This window comes from Saccostrea cucullata, unplaced genomic scaffold (assembly GCF_032062105.1).
Source record: "Saccostrea cucullata isolate Sc308-1 unplaced genomic scaffold, CSIRO_AGI_Scuc_v1 ctg19498, whole genome shotgun sequence".
NCBI lineage: Eukaryota > Metazoa > Mollusca > Bivalvia > Ostreida > Ostreidae > Saccostrea > Saccostrea cuccullata.
This window is the reverse complement of record NW_026938808.1, coordinates 1808-8945: the sequence shown is the minus strand read 5'-3', so window position 1 is coordinate 8945 and position 7138 is coordinate 1808. Positions and strand designations below refer to the sequence as shown.

Sequence of the window (7138 nt, the reverse complement as noted above, 5' to 3'; positions counted from 1 at the left end):
GCTATATCTCCTTTGTTTCTTGACGAAATAATTTGAAATTTAAAACATAGTCATACATTAGGATATCATGTAATATGATATACAAAACATTTCAAGAAATATCGCGCATGCACGTGTGCTGCAATCTGATTGGCAGAAACTTTAAATGGCTATATCTCCTTTGTTTTTTGACGAAATGCTTTGAAATTTAAAACATGGTCATGCATTAGGATATCCTACAATATGGTATAGAAAAAAATTCATGAAATCACTGGGATGCATGTTTGCTGCAATCTGATTGGCTGAAACTTGAAATGACTATAACTCCCTTGTTTTTCAACCAAACAGGATGGGATTTAGAACATAGATGAATATAAAAAACTCCTACAAGAAGGTATTGTCATCATGCACGTGCACGCACGTGCGTGCATTGGGAACAGGTGAAATTAAAAATACACTTAAATGAGTGTTTTTTATTACTTTTGGACTGAATGCTTTATTATATAGTATATCAAAATATATAGATAGTGTAGACAAGATGATCTGGTCATAACGCACATGCATTTCACAAGCGCTTGGGTGCAACGCTAAAATTTGAATATAAAATGTATCCTTTTGGGAAAATGTTGTTAAATTCAAAATTGCACAGTTTGTCTTATTTAATGAAGCTTACAGGGAATATGGCACCAAAAGGGAGTTGGGGAGCGTTTGGGGAACATCTGTAACGGTTCCCGTTACAATTAGCACTAGTTTCTTCCGTAGTTCAAACGGAATTCACTCGTTACTATAATAATAGAATGCCTTTTCATAATATATGAAAATGATATGAATGATAATTAGTAATACAAATTAAGTATAATTCACCCTATGACATATTAATTTACTTTCGTTTTGTAAGATCAGGGTTTCAAAAATAAATCAGTTAAAGCATTCACTCGTGTGATGTTGTGGTTTATGAGTGTGCATCAAAGCTGCACTTTGTACAGTGTTAAACCTGTTAACATTGCTTTCTATGATTATGTAATCTACACTACACGAAAGTAAAACACATGTACATGTTTGTAAAGTAGGATGTTTAAAAACGAACAAAAGATTACAGACCTTGCATTTTCGAATGTTTGAATGGTGTGATGTTTGAGGATGATAAATAATTAAGGGACCAGGTAAACTCAATCAGGAATAACTGAAAATCAAACTTGTGAACTGATGGACTTACAAAATCTTATCAGATCAAACTCTCATTTCTAAGAATTGATACCCTACAGGGGATTTTATTCCTATTGTAAATAGTTAGAAAATACCTGGTATCTATACCACGTTAAACATAAGGTAGGATTCTTCTATGATTTCTGACTAGATAAAACATTCAAGGTACATTTCTTTATATGCCTTACCGTATATACTCGCCTATAAGTCGGTCCGCCTATAAGTCGGTTGTATTTTTTTAGGTTAATTTGCGGGGATTTGCCATTGACCCGCCTATAAGTCGGTACAACTTTTTGTCAGAATCAGATGACAATTTCTAACAAATGTTCTGATGTTTTAACCTGATTTCAATCAATATTTTTTAAATTTAATCGATATTTTACTTTTTACATTTAATCGTAGAATACATATACCATTATGATATGATATATCCAGACTTTATTCAACGATAACCATGTTTATAGAATACAATGTTTTGCTGACCAGAAAAAATACCAATCCTTTTATGACTCGCCTATAAGTCGGACATAGACTTGTGGGCTAAAATTTAACTCCCCAAAAAACGACATATAAGCGAGTATATACGGTATATATACAAGTAATTAGGTGTAAGAGATTTAAAAGATTATATTTTTGTACAACCTTAAATAGAAATGCTGAACGGCGTTCGAAAACTACCAGGCACTATATTTTTGGCGGAATGGTGGTGAATGAAAATGTCTTCTTTTCTGTCTCTAAAAATTATTATAGAACAGTGAATTTAGTTATGATTTTTACACAATCAAAGACTTGAAGAACTTTTCAAATGTAGTTTAATTAATAAGGAATGTAATTTCCTAAATATACACTTATCAAATAAATATGATTTTTCAAACAAACTACATGTAGAACTATGTTACCTTTTATAAGCTTCAAATCTGAGTACAGATTTGAGCCAAAAATCCATGAGAAGTATTTTTCTCTCTTCGTAAACGATAAAAACTTTTTGTTTTGGTATCATTTGTATATTTATGTGGCAACTATCCCATATGTGAAAGTGAGAAAAATTAATATAAGAAGCATATAAAAATAACTAATATATCCTTAGAAAAGAAGAGAAAATTTGTGTTAGTCAATATCCATTTCAGTTAAATTATCTATTTCAATTAGGTATTATCTTATATATGCCCTTTATGGTAGTATCTTTTTATGCAAAAAGAAAAACATTTAATCTTCTGCAATTCAAGTAAGGATCGAATAATTGACAAAAATAAGTTTTTAATCAGTATTATCCAGGAAAAGGTATTGACTTTGACCTGACCTTGTTTCTAATAAACAACGGTCAAATTTAATTTCACTGATCACATCACTTAGTGAATTGTCTTCTTGATTCTGTGAAAATTTCATTAATTTTTAAATACAAGAAATTTGAGAAGAATCCCACCTTAAATATCTACAATATCGCTTTTTAAATTGATAGCATATGAATTTGGTTCATCATACCTTAGCTTAGAGGCAAGTCCATAGTGGGCGTATATATAGGATCTCCCATGGTTTGTAGTTGGATATGATTTTTATCCAACGAGTTGTGTGATTTTTATCCCCGAGCTTTGGCGAGGGGATAAAAACACATAACGAGTTGGATAATCAAAGTACTCAGAAGTACAGAGAGCCGGGCTCATTTACAGAGTAGAATGGATTTCTGACATGAATCACGTTTATATTCTGATGAAAAAATTATTTTAAAACTATCAATATAAATGATAAGACACTGACATTGAGTTTTTCAATCCTGATACCACGGTCCGATTTTGTCAGAATCAGAATTAATCTGGTACCGCAGCTGAATGTAAACAAACAGGCCAGTCTGGTTCCCTCTCCTGCTTTACCTCGTATGTGTAGAGAACTACGGTAACAATGATTATCAAAAATTCTTACGCTAATGAATTATGTTTCTTTGACTTATGAAGTTTTCAAAGTCATTACTACTAATGTTTATTTTATATAGATAACACTTCGTTTATTTTTGTTGCTTTATTTAGCGTTTGTATTATCTCAAAAGCGGTTGAGAGTAAGAATTATATTTTTGCACGTAACTTTAAAATGGCGACTATGGGGTCAACATCCTGCCTTGAACAGGATCACATAAGCCGGCAATTGCTCTTTGAGCAATAAGCCCGGCTAAAAATCATATCCAACTACAAATCATGGGAGATTCTTTTTATCCCATGTTTAATACTTCACAACCGATGTTTTACACTTTTTTATATAGGACTCCGCTATATTTCACTTCATCACGCTAACGCTAAAACCATTGTGACGTCATAAGTGTGGGATACGAAAACGATATCCCATGAGCTATATCCACGGGATAAAGGGGTAAACATGGGATAAAATAGATAGTTATCCAGGTTCAATCAAGGGTGTACGAGGATTTACCCGGGTTTTATTCCATACATGTATCCGTGTATGGAATAAAACCCGGTATCCCCGTACACCCTTGATTGAACCTGGATAACGAATTTATTTCCTTTGTACCCATCAAAATGCGTTGTAAACATCCAGAATGTGTCTCAATCTATCGATTAGATAACTACGTACTATAGTGCATCGTGACGTCATGTTATTTGGCTTTTATCATAGAGAATGTATGCATTGTGACGTCACGTTTTATTTACACCCGGCTCAAGTCGGGTGCACGGATATTTACACCCGACTTTGTAACCAATCAATGCTCGTGTTACAAGCTAGATAGGAAATATTACTAGTACATGTATATTGACTGACGGTTTTCATACTTATTGTTAGGTCATTATTTACACACTGAATTGTCAACTGATTTTTCCATTATTTCTCAATCATGACAAGGAGCACACGGTGGGTGTAACCAGTCAGCATGGGATGTTCACTCCTCCAGGGCACCTGATCCCATCTCTGATTTTCTGAGGTTCGTGTTTGCTCTTCCCCTGACTTCTATTGTTAAATGGACTTTTCAGGTTGAATGCTTTTTTGTTATTTCTATATTTCATTATTAGAAAACAAATAATAATATATGACAAATAAACTAAACTTTGCATGTGTTAAAATTAAATTCTAACGCAATTTTTTTGTAAAACACTTTTTGATTGGCTAATGCACTGATGTTTAAAGCAGTAAAACGAGCATTAACGAGCGTGAAAGCTTTTTCATTGTGACGTCATAATAGAGCGACGCAAAGCACAATGCTCCGTGACGTATTTCATGAAACAAAATTCATCAAAACAAACAAAATGCATGGATTGCATTAGAAATGGGAATACCTGGTCTTTTAATTTGGTATTTGCGACCGTTAATGCTGATTTAACGGTCGCAAACATCAGTTTTACCGGCTCCGCTCACGCCTCGCCGGTAAAAATCAGCATTAACGGTGGCAAATACCAAATTAGAAGATAGTTATTCCCTAATTATTACCTGTTATGATTTAATTGAAGACATTTTCTGTCACTATTGACTTGAAAAAAAATATCATTGCTGAATGTTTCCTTCTCGAAGTTTTTTTATCTAAACGCGTACAAATTGACAGGAAAAGTTTATATGCAATATCATTATTAGTATTCAACTGTTGTTTTTTTTTAATTCATAGATCAAATTGTCAACCTACAAGGAATTGTTCGTGCAATCCAAGGAGTAAAACATGAATCGCTATAATTACCTTCTGGGTGTTTCTTTGTGCTTATTCCTTAATATCGTGGTTCACGGATACTGGAAAAGTCCAGAAGACGGTCCAACATGCAAGGTAAACACCTGCAGAGAAACTGATCCTGTTTGCGAGTGTTCCCTAACAATAGAACACAGACTGACTATGATGACATTGAAAGATCCTATAATGGTCGTGCCTTCCAATGGCAGGCTTCGGCGATATAATGAAAGTTCATATCTCCCTGATTCAGTGACTGGTGACGTTATTACGACAGATGGCTATCAGTCCCGGCTTGTCATCGCTATTAACGATAGGTTTCCAGGACCAACCATAGAAGCTTTTGAAGGTCAAAGAATGATAATCCATGTAAGAAATCTAATGCATACTGATACAACAACTGTACACTGGCATGGTATGCATCAACGAGGCACTCCGCATTCAGATGGCGTTGCTTTATAAGTCAATGTCCAATTTTGCCAGGACAAACATTTACTTATAAATTCACAGCCAGTCCCCACGGAAGCAGCTTTTACCATGCTCATATTGGAGACCAGCGTAGTATGGGGTTATATGGGGGATTGATTATTTATCCCAGACACAAATTTTATCCTCAACCACAAATTGGCTTCACGGTTCTCCTACAGGACTGGAACCACAATGATGAACCGGAAACATTATATCAGCGCATGCTTAATGGTGTCTACAAGTTTAATGGTATGACACCAACTTAGTGAGTACCACTCAGTCGGTGGACGGTGCTAATTTCAGTCGATTTCATTTCCATTCTGGACTCATTAATGGTAAAGGGAGGTTCTGGTCACGAGCACCGAATAACAATAGCCTGCAACATAATGGTGCCCCGCTTGAGGTCTATAAGGTCAAACCACAGCAAACGTACAGATTCCGAGTAATAAGTGCTGCTACCCTTTATCCTTTCCGAGTTTTTGTACAAGATCATCCAGAACTTACAGTGGTAGCATCTGACGGTTTTGAAATTGTCAAAGGAACTGGAAAAGATAGTCAACCAATTGTTGTTGAATCATTCATTATTCATCCTGGAGAGAGATATGATTTTTTCCTGTACACAGGAAAGGCCATAAAGTCATATTTGTTGGTAGCTGAAAGCATCGAAGTAATACCTAACAACACTTATGAATATCATGCTGCAGAAGCAATAATTCAATACGAAGGCTCATCAACTTCCTATATCACATCAAGAGCAAGTAATCAAAAATACTGTACCAGTATGGAACCGTGTATAACATTTAATTGTCCCTACAAATACTACCCATCCAATAAAACAACAATGCCTTAGTTACGATGAAGCAAACAGTAATGAATCAAACTGACTAGTGACGAAGTAGCTCTGTCTCGGAGACTTTTTTTTTAACTTTGCTTTTCCTGGCGAGCCAGGAAATACCCCCGGATCAGTTAATGGACATGCGTTTGTATTTCCTTTGGCACCAATACTCACAGAGTCAAGTAATAATCAAAGAACTATCTGTAATCCCTCATTTTACCATTGATTCTATTTGTTTTTGCACATATTCCGTCAATCTTGAATTTGGAAAGGTGTATCAATTTGTTCTTACAAATATTGGTAGTGGGCGCGGATGGTTCATCCAGTTCATCTTCATGGTCATTATTTCTTTGTCTATAAAATGGGATTTGGTGAATACAATGAAAATACGGCCAAATTTATAACTGAAACGGAAGACATGAATGCCGAGATCTAACACAACTAATTATTGCAATTCTGCTAAATGGCGAAATGAAACATGGAATAGTTCATCCCTGGCTCTAAAACCAGCTACCCTCCAGAGAAGGACACGATAATAATTCCGACAGGTGGATACGTGGTTATTCGTTTTAAAGCGAATAACCCTGGCGCTTGGTTCTTCCATTGTCACATTGATCTTCATAATACCAATGGCATGGGAATGATTCTATCGAGTCGCCTTCAAGGTATCCTAAAGCTCCTGCTGGGTTCCAAAAATGTGGAGACTATAGTCAGAATGGAAATACATCTAATGGATCACGCTTTTTATAGTAAATATAATTATTTTAGTATTATTATCTTAATACTGAATTATTACAATGATGTTATTAGGCCAATGTTCGAAAAAAAATTATTAATATTCAGACATATTCCTAGAGTTTGTACCTAGAGGGTTCAAGTTATCTTTTTTCAAATCTGTCTTATGTTTTTTCGATGCTCCATAGATTATTTTTTTTTAAGAACGAATACATATAATACTCGGGGGAGTTGATGGTGGATTTTCATGGGGGAACAAA

General features: G+C 34.9%; 1 pseudogene; it reads left to right on the top strand.

Annotated features, from left to right (window-relative positions):
- Positions 1-4790: 4790 nt before the first annotated feature.
- LOC134251456 (uncharacterized) lies at positions 4791-6808 on the top strand (annotated as a pseudogene).
- Positions 6809-7138: the final 330 nt, after the last annotated feature.